Source organism: Otolemur garnettii, unplaced genomic scaffold (assembly GCF_000181295.1).
Source record: "Otolemur garnettii isolate 467f Iridium unplaced genomic scaffold, OtoGar3 scaffold00010, whole genome shotgun sequence".
Lineage (NCBI taxonomy): Eukaryota > Metazoa > Chordata > Mammalia > Primates > Galagidae > Otolemur > Otolemur garnettii.
The window spans coordinates 34,543,504-34,557,703 of record NW_003852405.1 but is presented as its reverse complement, the minus strand read 5'-3'; the positions used below and the strand labels follow the sequence as shown (position 1 = coordinate 34,557,703).

The 14,200-nt window shown below is 40.9% G+C and overlaps 1 protein-coding gene across 1 annotated transcript in view; it reads left to right on the top strand.

Annotated features, from left to right (window-relative positions):
• LRRC7 (leucine rich repeat containing 7) overlaps nt 1-14,200 on the top strand; it is a 463,713-nt gene that overhangs the window by 288,680 nt on the left and 160,833 nt on the right. The window lies entirely within an intron of this gene.

Here is a 14,200-nt window from a genome sequence, read left to right as displayed (position 1 = left end):
CTTGTTTTTTTATGGGAGTTGATTGGTTCGTTTTGTTCTTAGCATCATGTCAATTCTCAAAATGTTTGGGATGTGGATCCTTCCAGACTTTGGATTTTTGAATGAGGGATAGTCAACCTGTATTCCCAATTGTGCTTTTTGCTTTTATCAGAGTTTTCTAGGATAGATTTTTAAGGGCTACCTTTAGTCCTATGACCTCCAAAACTAAATCTACCAGAGAATGGCCCCCAGGAGACAACCTGGCTCATTTAGCTATTGTAAGAGTCTCGGGATGGTTGTAAATTATAACATGTATAGGGATTTTGCAGACAAAAAAAAAAAAATCCAGCAAAGTAAACTGGCATCAAATTATAAGGTATGTTGAAAGCATTGTTGAGGAACTTGGACCTTTTCCTAAAATAATTTGATTTCTGATCCCAGAAATGACATGACCAAATGTTTTCAGGATTACTCTGATGACAGTGATGTATAGATAGCAGGCCCTGAGAGCAGAGGCGGGGAGGCTGTGACCAGGCTGGTATAGATTCCTGAGCTGCCCCTATCCAAGGAGCAAGGAGGGACAAACCAAGGCAGCAGCAGAGGGGGTGGACAGGGAGCACACGCACGCTGCGATGGGGGGAGAGTGAACGGGCTCTGTACTGACTAATTTGGATGCCAGTGAAGGAAAAAACATTTCGAATGGCTTCGGGTTTCTGTTGTTTTCAGCTACTGGGAACAGAGTGGCAGTATTCCTCCATACAGGACAGAGAGAAGTGGCAATTCGTGCCACCATTGCTTCAGTAGGGAATTCAATCCTTCCTTTACTATTGGGGACGTCGGCGTCATCTTCTAGCTTTAGTGTCAGTGCTTGTTTTCCATCTCTAAGAATAAAGCCCTGCCCCTCGTGAAAGCCCAGTGCAGTTTGACCCTAGGAACACAGCCTGGCTCTAGCCTGACGGGAATAATCCTCTGAATCACCCTTCTCCAAGCGTGAATTACTCCTGAGGGAGAAGCTGCTATATCTTCCTAGTGCGTTAATGTTAAGGAAACAAGTGACTCCTCTGACCCCTTCATTTTGCTGACAAAATGCTTTGCTGTGTCCGGAACACGCTGCTGACTTAACACCTAGATGAACACTGATGCTACGCTAAGCGCTGTTTTCTTTGCTCAGAACTCCCTTTCTACTTTCTCCATTCAGTGAACTCTTCCGATGCTGTCTGACATAAAGAACTCTCTAGATCAGGCCTCCATCATAAGTTCTCACAGCACTCTGACTTCTGGGTAGCATGAATCCCACTTAAAATAAATTAATATGTTAATTTCACAATCATTTAACTTCTGAATTTTCTGGTAGCTCCATTAGGGCAGGAAGATGTCTGTTTTGTTGATTCCTGAATTGCTCTGATACGTAATAAGAAGTCACAGTAGCCATTATAATTAGTAATGGGAAACTGTTGTGACCCGTACCCTGGGTTATGAATTATGGGAAGGCAATACCCACATCTTAGTGCCCACCCTTGGCTTCGTGGCTAGAATCTAATGCACTGAAAATAGGTATGCTATATTAATGAAAAAGTGATTATTTGCTTGATTAAAGTCTTAATTTACAGAGAATTTGTGAAGTGAAGTATCAGTGTGGTATAAAAGTGAAACGTGTAGATCATCAACTTGTTTTGTCACGATGATAATAATGATTTGAGGAATCAGACCTTTCTTTCTCCTTGGGCAATTAGCCAAGTATTTTATTCCATTGACAAAAAAAGTAACCTTTCTTCAATAAAATGCAGGTTCATAAATATAATTTTTCTTGAGCATATGTTGAGAAGCAATGGTCGATCTCATGATTAGTGAGGCCCCTAGGAGATGATTAGACCTCGACGTCGTCCCCAGCTCTGTGATTGAAGTGAGTTTTCATTACGAGGCACGTCTGGCGGTGGTCTCACTTAGCGTGGATTTCTTTCCTATTGTTATTCTATTGCACAGTCCATTATTTCTGATAGCGATCCTACTGGATTTTATTTCACAATTTGTAAGTGCTGACTGATATAATCATATTTTAGCATGATAATCTTTATGCCGAATTGCATACCTGGGAAAAAATCAGTCCTCATTAAAAACCAATCCACCAGTTATCCTAAGTGAAATTTACTCTTAAATTGCTGTTGTAAATGAACATACGCAGCTTAAAGCACACATTATTTCAACTGTTAAACCCAATCTAGCTTTATTCCTACGCACTGATAGACACCACTCACAAATATATCAGTAATATAGGGGAATGATATTGAAATACTGAGGGAAGAATTTCTGAGAATACCTTTACGCAGAAGGTGTCAAAACTATTTGAGTCTGATGCAAATATTATTTTGAGGAGAAAAAATTTAAAGAAAAAGAATTGAGGGGCTGGGCAAGAAAGCAAGAAGGCTGAATAGAAACCTCAGTGATTATCTTGGCACCCGAATGGTGATGAGAAAACTGAACATCCACATTCAGAACAATGACACTAGATCCTTTATCTCTAGCCATAAAGAAAATTCAAATAAAAATAGGCTTAAGGATTAATCCCAGATCTGAAACTATGAAACTACTAAAAGAAAATACTGGGAAAAAACTTTAGGACATTGATCTGGTGAAGCACTTCTGAGTAATACCTCCTAAGCACAGTTAACCAAAGCAAAATTGGACAAATAAAAATTCAACCTGAAAAGCTTCTGCACAGCAAGGAAACAGTCAGCTAAGTGCAGAGACAAGCCACAGAAAGGGGAAGTATATTTGCAAACCACCCATCGGACAAGAGAGTAAAAACAAGAATATATACATAGCTCCAACAATTCAATAGGGAAAAAAATCAAGCAATCTGATTTTAAAATAGTCAAAGGATCTGAACAGGCATATTTTCAGAAGAAGACATACAAATGGCCAACAGGTATATGAAAAAATGCTCAGTATCATTAATCATCATAGAAATATAAATCAAAACTACAATGAGGTAACATCTCACCCCAGGCAAATAGCTTTTATCAAAAAGAGAGGTAATGGCAAATGCTGCGAGGATGTGGAGAAAAGAGAATTCTCATACTGGTGGTGGAAATATAAATTAGTGAACCACTAGGGAGACCAGTATGGAGGCACCTGAGAAAAATAAAAATAGAGCTACTGTGTATGTGATCCATACGCCCCAGCCATCCCACTGTGGATACAGGCCCAGAGGAAGAGAACTCTGCGTATGGAAAAGGTATTTACTGCAGCTGTGCTCACAGTCGCCAAGATTTGGAATCAACCTAAGTCTCCAAAGGCAGATGAAGAGATAAAGAAATCATGGTATATATACATAGTGGGATATGACATAGCCACAAAAAAGAATGGAATCCCGTCGTTTGATACAGTATGGGTGGAACTGAAGATTATGTGAAGTAAGCCAAGCTCTGAAAGACAAACCTGGCACCTCCAGACATCACATGCTCATCCAGCAATGACTGGAGAAACGTTCCTTTCCTTCCCTCCCTCTTAACTCAGGGAGGGAAATGTTTCCCAGAGTCTCCCCCAGCTGATCCCTCTTCCTATTCCAGTGGCCAGACATGAGCCACGAATCCTTGGCCTGGCTGCAAAGGAAGTTTGGTAGTGACCATCTGGCATCCCCAGCCTCTGACGCAGGCAGGGGCTGCGGGCGGGGAGGAGGGAGAGGGACGTGGTGGTCGTGCATGGAACAGCCAGGCCTACCTTGGCAGGTTATTTTCGAAGGCCCATATCTTCTGAAGTTCAGATTCTCTGACATCTTAGCCACAGGGTTGTTCCTATACCTACGTTAGTCAGGATGTAAACGACCTAAAACTAAATTCACATACAAGTACGGGTCCTCTGAAGACTGAAAATTCTAAAATGATAGTAACAATACAAACTAAAAACAAAACAGTATAATGTAAGATTCACACAGTGTTAGGTATTCGAGGTAATCAAAAGGTGATTTACAGAGTACAGGACACTGTGTGTAGGTTGCATGCAATTACTATGCCATTTTCTATCAGGAACATCACAAGACTTTGACGTTCATGGGGGTCTCGGAACCAGTTCCCTGCAGATACCCAGTGATGATTATACATGCATATTAATATGCATAAAGCCCAATATAGCAATTGATACACTTCTGTGAAACCATGAAATATAGCCGGGAATCAATGACCCTGGCACCATCAATGACCCTGGCATACGCATGCATGCACGTGTGCATGTTAAGGCAGCTTTCAGCAAAGGAAATTTTCTGTGTGACTGCTGTTCCCTGCCCAGTAATATACAGAAGTTTTTTTTTTTGAGACAGAGCCTCAAGCTGTCCCCCAGGGTAGAGTGCTGTGGCATCACAGCTCACAGCAACCTCCAACTCCTAGGCTCAAGCGAGTCTCCTGCCTCAGCCTCCCAAGTAGCTGGGACCACAGGCGCCTGCCACAACACCCAGTTATTTTTTGGTTGCAGCCATCATTGTTGTTTGGTGGCCTGGGTTGGATTCAAACCCGCCAGCTTGGGTGTATGTGGCTGGCGCCTTAGCCACTTGAGCCACAGGCGCCGAGCCAATATACAGAAGTTTTAAAATGGCTTAACTCTGCTTAAATATTTTTTCAGCAGCATTCAAAAGCACCATGAACATATAATACAGGTTACATTATGTTCTAGTACAAATGGGCATATTCGTATCCAGCTGTGTTTCTTGTTAGCTTTTCATGGGACATTGCCGTATCCCAGGGCTTCGTTCCTGCAGTGAAGGCCCCACCAGGACGACAGTCACAGTTACTGCTTATGTGGCCCCTTGTCCCCCACAAAGAGCTCAAAAGGCCCTATAAGCATGATTATATATTTGCTACATATAGTTGTTATTCTTAAGGTGCAATTTTACAATTTAATCCTTCTTTTTATTAAATAATAAATATACCTTACTATATAACTAGAAGTATTGATGAAGGGGTTACTTGTGAGTTTATGTCTTGATACAGAATCTTTTTTTTTTTCATGTTGTGCATTAGCCTGGAGATAAGTAATTATAGGGGAAAAATAGTTTTTCCAATAAGACATCACAAAATTAACCTAAACTTTTGAATGTTGAATATTTTAAAGGGAAAACAATTCCTAAGAAAATACTTAAAGTATTAAGGCAGCTTGATGCAAATTATATATTTAAGTGTATGTTCTAATAATTTAAATGCTTCAAGGAAGAATATTTTAATGGATAAACATTAACAAAATGGTCTAAAAATTTTAGTGTTCCTAGTATTCTTTGACAAAATAATAGTTGCTTAATTTGATTACATATCCTTTATGAAGTTTCCAAAAGTCAGTTAGGCTATTTCTGTTGTTCGTAGCGGGAAGTTGAATTAAAATGATGATGAATACATTATAATCATAGCTATGGTGTTGGTTTAAAATATAGTATTATTAAAGAAAAAATGTTTTCAATTTAAACAGCTGATCATAAAAATTATGTTTTATTTACCATTGACCACTAGGTATTTAATGCCTCCTGGTTTGTACCAGTAATAAGTTAGATTTCTTTGTAATGAGGTGTGCCAGTAGCTTGCATTTTTAACAAATGTCAGTTCCTGAGTCTTGCAGCCATTAGTACCTGTGCTGTAAAGAACAGTTTATTTTAAATATTTAAATATTTACTTTATTTTTATCAGATTCAGAGGTTTTACCTATTTAAATATATAATCACCTCTAAAGCCACATAAAGTTGGCAGCACTGTTGTTCCCCGTAAACTCTCAGTGCAGTAACTTGGGCTTGCTGACTCTCAGGATTCTGCAAGTAAAAAGAAAATATTTCAATACGAAGTTGGTTTAAAGAGATAAATTGTTAACAAGGGAAGAATGTGATAATGTGATACATCATAAAATGCAAATGTCCATTAAATACAGGACACAGACTAAGCAAAGTGGAAAAAAAATATTTTTCTAAGTTTCAATAAGCAAGAGACATCAGACAGCAACTCCTGGGAGATGTTTTCCTGTCCCTGGGCCATGAATAGCCAGTAATTGGAGAGGGTGTTTGAGTGCATTTGAAAAACAAGTTAAAAGCTGGAGTGCACAAGCCCATGCAAAAGATTTGCAGAATCCTGAGAGTCACCAACCCAAGTCACTGCACTGGGGGTTTATGGGGAAGCAACAGTCCTGCCAACTTGATGTGGCTTTAGAGGTAATTGTATATTTAAATAGATAAAACCTCTGAATCTGATAAAAAGAAAATCATAGATGGTGAAATTCTATCAAGTGACAGATGCACCACCAAGGTATTGCCTTATTTTGTTCTAACTAGAATTTTTTCCAGCTTTCCTATAGAGTACCAGCATGATAGGAAGGACTTAATTTTAATAAATACAAGATGACAGCAGATTGAGAGCAGATGCCCCTGGATCCCAATAATATGCAAACCAAGAAATGAGGGTTTCAAACAACATGTAAATAGTTATCTAGTGATAATTTGCTAATAATAAATATTCTCAGTACTTTATCTGTCATACTTGTGTTCAAGAATCTGAAAACGTACATTTTCTTAAACTTTAAGAACTCATATAGACAAGGGACTGGGAGACTGTGGCTCATCCAAATGCAGCAGGCTGGATTCTGTAACTACAGCTGTATTGGCACAGAGCCGTGTCTATTTGTTAACTTGTCACCCGTGACTGCTTTGCACTGTGGTGGCCGACTCAGGTGGCTGAGACAGAGACCGTGCGGACTAGACAACTAGAAAGATTTCTTATCTGGTTCATTACAGAAAAAGTTTGCTGATTCTTGACATAGGATATAATAAAATATGGAGCACATACTTCTCATAAAATCATTTATATTTAAATGATAATCAAGCAAAACAAAGCAGACCAGGTTCAGGTGTCTGTCCTTCCCAGAAGAGGAGATGAAGCTGCTTGACTTTGAACAGGTGATCGACATCTTTGCGTCTCAGTTTTCACATCTGTCATGTAAGGATGATAATATTAAGATAATTAACATAGGCGGAGCCCCATGTCAGAGCTGTCACTGCTTTTCGGTGCGATCCTGAGTAAGTCTCCCATTCTCCTTTGGTAAGAATTGAACTTGTGCTGAGGTTGGGGGATGCGGAGTGCAAATGGCAAAACCACATGACCTTGAAGAAGAATGTGCCAGCTGAGCCTAAAACTATGTCCAAACAATGCAGGGACAGCCTGACGTGAACACTGGGGGCCCAGGGAAAGAGCCTGACAAGTCAGAATTTCAAGCAGACAGATGAGGTGGACATCCTCAAATTTAAATAGTCAAAATAGCCTATTTATTTTTATTTTTTTTATATTTCAAATAAATGTGTTTGTTTGTTTTTTTATTAAATCGTAGCTGTGTACATTAATGCAATCACGGGTACAGTGTGGTGTTTTCATACACATTTTGAAATACTCCCATCAAACTGGTCAATGTAGCCTTCATGTCATTTTCTCAATTATTAAGTTAAGACATTCATACTCTGCTTTTAGAAAGATTCACTTGTACCCTTGTAGGATAAACCATAGAAGTGACCCCTCCAATCACCATCCCTCCACCCATCCATCCCCTTCCCCTCCCCTCTCCTTTCCCCCTCCTCATATTCTAAGGCTATAATTAGGTTATAACATTCCTATGAAAGCTATAAATTAGTTTCAAAATAGGGCCATGTACATTGGATACTTTTTCTTCCATTCTTGAGATACTTTGCTACAATGAATTATGTTTGTTTGTTTGTTTTAACTAAGGGCATGATCTTGGCAGGCTTTTATTTAGTTATTATTTCATGTGAATATAAAGGTACAAACGATCCAGTTACATTGTTTGCATTGGTGATAAAGTCCAAGTTGTAGTTGAGCCCTTCCCCCGAGCTGTGTCATATTCCCTACGCGGCACCTGTTAGGTGAGAGCACACCAAGACCCCTCGCTTTCCCTCTCCCCCTACTTGAATTTAATTGTGTTCTTGCGTGAGTGTGTAGTTCTTATGACACTTCATTTAGGAGAATGTTCTCCAAATCCATCTAGGTAAGTACAAAAGATAATAAAGTCTCCATCTTTCTTTTGGCTGAAGAATACTGCATGGTGTACATATGTTATAGTTTATTGATCTGTTTGTGAGTTGATGAGCACTTGGTTTGTTTGCACATCTTGGAGATGGTGAATTGAGCTGCAATAAACATTCTAGTGCAAATATCCTTATCATAAAATGTTTTCTTTCTTCTGGGTAGATACCTAGTAATGGGATTGCAGGATAAAGTGGAAAGTCTACTTTCAGCTCTTTGAGAAGTCTCAATACTTCTTTCTAAAGAGACTGCGTTAGTTTATAATCCCACCAATGGTGTATAGTAGCCTGTGTAAATACACATAGGCGTGTGTTTTCATGGACTAAGTATGTCTATGATTTCATGGGCTGAGAGGAACAAGAACTTAATTTCATCCTCTACAAAAATAAGCTTTTGTAGGAAAATTGGCAAAGTGAGATCCTAGTCTAAGAAATGTCTTTTAGGGAAAAAAATTAAAATGTTCCTTGGTTACATAAGCAGGAAATTGTCTAAACTATTTCCATCTGTTAGAAAATCACAATGAACATTAGTCTATTTCATCTGAGAAGTTCTGCCAGTAAGAAACCTAATATTTTTGTCAACAAGTTCTGCCAAAATGTGCTGGCCATCTGAAATTTTTTAAAAATCATGAACACCTGCCTATAAAGCCTTAGGAAAATTTTAGGAAAAACACTGATTAGACAATCTCATACATTTTTCAAACTCTGCAAGCAATCCTGAAGTATTTTAGTAGGGATCCCTAAGTCAAGAGAACATTTACCATGTGTCAGACACTAATTTATGTTGTATACCTATATATATATATATATATTTTTTTTTTTTTTTTTTTGAGACAGAGTCTTACTTTCTTTTCCCTGGTAGACTGCCATGGTGTCATAGTTCACAGTAGCCTGGAACTCTTGGGTTTAAGCCATCCTTCTGCCTCAGCCTCCTGAATAGCTGGGATTACAGGTGCCCACCACAATGCCCAGCTATGTTTTAGAGACTGTGAACTGAGCTGCAATAAACATTGTAGGCTAGCCAGGTGGCATAAGGCACATGGGAGGCCCTCCAGTAGCATAGGAGATGACAGATGTGGTAAGATGTGCACGGGGTCCAGCTCCTGCTCAGGCTGGTCTCCAACTCATAAGCTTAAGTGATCCACCCACCTTGAACTCCCACAGTGCTGAGATTACTACCGTGAACCACCAAGCTCCACCTACATTAATTATTTTAATATTATCATCCTTACATTACAGATGCGAAAACTGAGATGCAAAGATGTCATTCACCTTGTTCAAAGTCAAGCAGCTAGTGAGTGCAGGACCAGGATTCAGACCCAGGTAGTCTAAATCCAGAGTCCATGGTCTCGATTACTATCCACATGTAGTTTTGTTAGTATATTTCAGATATCCAGAAAAGTGAAACACTTTATAAACATTTCATCTAGTATTTCTCTTATTGTTTGAATTTTTATTTTGGATTAATATGAGGATATTTACGATTGGGTTACACTGTTCAGATTTGCAAAGTCCCAGCTGTGGGTGTGACCTTCACCCTGAACACAGACCATTTGCCTGTCCGTACATTGTCCCCATTGCGGGGGGACTTATTAAGCCCACTCACCCCTTCCTGAACTAAAATGAATTTTTCTCTCATGTGTGCACCTTGTATTATTTGAGTTTTTTAAATACCTATTGTTGGAAGTGTCAGGAAGCTAATACAAGACTTAGATATCCAGGGACTAGAGTTACCTGCCTTCATCCAACATGGAGATTCCACAGTAAGTGAGCTAATGGATGTTCATTACAGTGTTTATTAAAACAGACCTATCAGGATATCTTCTTGACAACTGTTAATTAATTGTAGCTGCCTCCTTGGCAACTGTTAATTAATTGCAAATGCCTGATAGAAACTAAGTGGTTTGTTTCTTTGTAAATATTCCAGAACTCAGACTTTTTACTGGTAAAGAATCATTCATTCATGCCTGTGTGAATGTCTTCATTTAACAAACACTGGTTGAGAAACTATTCTATAAATAAAACTGGCAAGTAACTTGCTCTCATGGAGTTTAAATCTGGCAGAGGGAGAAAAACAAGTAGCAAACAAATGAAAAATAGGGCATGTTCAGTGCATAAAGAAAGTAAAACAGGGTAACATAAAAGGTGAAGGGCCCGAGGAGGGTGGACAGCGGATTAAAATATGAGCTGAGATGAGGAGAAGGAGCTGGCTATCAGAATAGGAACAGGAAAAACATTGCAGGCGGGAGAAACAGCAATGATATAAGGAACAACCATAGAACATACATACATTCAGACATTTTTTACATATATGAATATAGATTGGTTCGATGTTGGATTAATATAACCAATTTTATTAGAACTTCTTAAGATAACTGAGTTAATATACAAAATAATCTCGGTATGAATGCTCAGAGAGATGAAAATAAAATTGTCTGCCATACTGACGGGGAATGAATGTGTCCCAAACTTGTGACCAAGTCCTAATATTTGCTCCCTGACCTATGGTCGTGATCATGTTTCCAAGACAAACCCTTTGCATGGGGAAGTCACACCAGCAGAGGCCCCAGACCCACAGGTGCTTACTTTACCAAAGATGGGGTGGGGACAGAGAGGGCCATGTGTACTTACTTTACCAGAGACAGAACAAAGCCAGGGAGAGCGTCCCTCAAGCAGGCTAGCCAAGCGGCACAAGGACAAGCCACATGGAAGACCCTCTAGTCGTAGGAGTTGACGGAAGTGGTAAGATGTTCACCTCCCTGCCTGTCAGTATGGCGGGGCGGGGAGACAGTTGGCAGTGCCTGGTGACAGTCTGGTTACTGATACCTAGCGAACAGAGGCCTTGGATGCCGCTAAACATTCCGGGTTGCAGGAGGAGTTCCCACCTCTCAGTGAGAAACGCTGCCTCCCAGGACTCCCCTTTTCTAGCCAGGAGGGTAGGAACCTCCGCAAGTAGGATTTCCCACAACAAGCTCTAATGGGAATTTTTTTTTTTCTTTTTGAGACAGAGTCTCACTTTGTTGCCCCCACTGGAGTGCTGTGGCATCATAGCTCACACCAACCTCAGACTCTTGGGCTCAAGCGATTCTCTTGCCTCAGCCTCCTGAGTAGCTGGGACTACAGGCGCCCACCACAACACCTTGCTATTTTTAGAGACGGGGTCTCACTCTGGCTCAGGCTGGTCTCAAGCCTGTGAGCTCAGGCAATCCACCTGCCTCGGCCTCCCAAGTGCTAGGAATACAGGCATGGGCCACAGCGCCTGGCTCTAATGGGAATCTTGAGAGCTTTTTCACTTGGATCAAAATCTTTTACTTCCTTTGAGAATACAAGTTACTATTACATGTGTAAGATTACGTGTCTTAACATAGTATTATCCTAAGCTGCATCGTCAGTAAACTCAGTTGACTGTATCTCAACTTGCATGTACTCTTTCAGGATTTCTATTATTTCTCTTTGCTTGTGCTAATACGAGTGCGTCATATGCAAAGTCTCCCCCAAACCCAGCTTAAATGTCACCTCTCCTTGAAATTATTACTAATTGCTGCACTGTTGGCTGCCCCTCCTTCTGAGCTCCTGTGGCAATCTAGGCACACTTTATCCTGGCACTTACCACCCCGTGACATAATTATTCATTTAAAGGTCATTCCCATTTAGAAAATAAGCCCTTCAGAACAGAGGCTGTGTAGGGCGTTTCCACACCCTACAGCGCACCCCACAGCCCCCATGTCAGAGAATTAACCGGTTCAGAATGTCAGCAGCGCTGAGGCTGAGAAGCCCTGGGTCTCAGAAACCTCTGTAACTGCAGCGCCCACACGGCGCCTGCCACAAAGAAGCACAAACCATTGAAGTGAATTAATGAATGTCCACAAAGAACCCTAACATCAAAATATTATGAGTCGTATTTTATTTTTCTAAGTCTTGCTTGAATCCTCATGAAATTAAAAAGCTATTACATATGTTCATCTAAAGGGAACATTTTGGGGACAATTTGACAGAATGATTATAGTTCAGCGAGTCCTAGCATGTGAACAAGAAAAGCATAGGCTGTGCTGTGGACGGTCTAAATGCTCACAGGTAAGTAGAGACAGTTGGTTTTAAGGTGTCAAGTATAGGAAATAATAATATTGGGTATCCCTTCACAAAACAGAAATAGGGATGTAAGGATTTTAGAGGTATAAAAGCTTAAAAAGCACATTCAGTTTAAAAAATGAAGACTATAATGATAGGATGAAACTATAGAGATAGTAATTAAAAATTGAAGGAAATTAGAATCCTAAAAATGAGATAAAATAGAAGAAAAGATATTTTAAGTTAAACAGCTTAAATAAGTTTCAGGAAATATGTCAGAACCCCGTGAGAAAGCCCCTGTGCCCCTGCACAGCAAAGTGTATTTTCTAGATAGAAAGTTGTGAATCAAGGGTTTTAAAAGCAGTAGCCTACAACTAGGATGAGAAAAGAAAAAGCCTTAGAGGAGGCTGGAAGTGCCTTTCTGCCTACAAAAGAACTCAAACTTGAACTACACTAATAGATATGTAAGGCAGACAGTGATGGTTTCTTTTTTTTTTTTTTTTTTTTTTGGCCGGGAGTGGGTTTGAACTTGCCACCTCCAGCATATGGGGCCAGTGCCTTACTCCTCTGAGCCACAGGTGCCACCTGTGATGGTTTCTTTACACCTCATCTGGGTCAGACACATCTGGAGGGGAGTGCTCAGTTCTGAGTGCCACTTGGCCTTCCAGGACAGGAATTGTTTTAGGCTCTGCAGCTCACATGGTCTGTATATAACTAAATTCTGCAGTTGTAATGCAAAAGCAACCATGTATATGTTAACAACGGGGTATGGCTGGGTTCCCATAAAGATTTATTTACAAAAGTAAGAATGCCAGGTGCCCACCTGCCCAGTTTGGGAAAATAAACATTAACAAATTTGAGTAGGTCTAAACTGGAAAATCAGTGTGCTTACGGGTCTGGAAACTCTATCATATAAGGAATAATTTAAGAGATAACTGCTACTTAGCCTGTAACAAGGCAAATCCTATGAGCCAAGTGTATTGGCAAAGCCTTCAAACTTAGAAAACTGGTCTTCTCAAAATCGCCACTAATCTCCACGTTGTTAAACAAGTGGTCAGTGTCGGGTCTGCAGCAGGTGTTGTCACATTTGGTCCTGGGTCTGCCTTGACATGTTTACCTGGCTTCCAGGGCTTCACACTCTCTGGATTTTTCCGTGGGGCACTCGTCCCTTGTCAGTCTTTGCTGGTTCATCTCCACGTCCTCTTCCCTGTTCTCATCTGTACTCACTCCCTGGGCGACTTCCTACTCTCAGGACTTCACGTGCCCACTCGGAGTTACCGTGCTCCAGTGATCTCTCTCCTGGACTTCCTCCCTGACTCCACTCTTGTTTATACACTGCCTGACGCATGTCTCTAGTCAGATCCACAACTGAAATGTCTGACCTAATACTCCTCAAACTGAACCTCTGATTTACCTGAAAGCCTGTTTCGTCTCGTCTTCCCCATCAGTCAATTTCATCTTTCTAACTGTTCAGACCAAAACACACTTCCAGGCACACTTGAGTCTTCTCTTTCTTACTCCACACAGCCAATCTATCAACAGGACACTGGGCTCTAAGCTTAACTATGTCCAGAACCCAACCACTTCTCACCACCTTCGCAGCCACCACCGTGGCCTGAGCCAGCATCGCCTCTCCTGTGGCTTATTGCACTGTCCTTCTCTTTGGTCTTTTGCTTCTCCTGCTGTCCCCTGTGTCTGTCTACAAGCCTGTGACCCCAGATGCCCTTTTAAGAGAAGCCATTGCAGAAACATCTTTTATCAAAACACTTCAGTGACCCTCCATCCTTCTCAGAATGAAAACCACAGTCTCTACGTTGGACAGGAGACTCCATATTACACACCTTGCTGTGATTCTCCCTTCACACCCCTCTAACTTGCTGTGACATCCAGCCCTCTCCCTGCTGCACCCTGGTCTCCTAGGATGTCTGCAGGCGGGGAGCCTGTCCCTGCAGGGAGACTTTGCAGTGCCATGCTCCTTCATCTCCTCCTAGGATGTCTGCAGGCAGGGAGCCTGTCCCTGCAGGGAGACTTTGCAGTGCCATGCTCCTTCATCTCCTCTAGGATGCGCAGGCGGGGAGCCTGTCCCTGCAGGGAGACTTT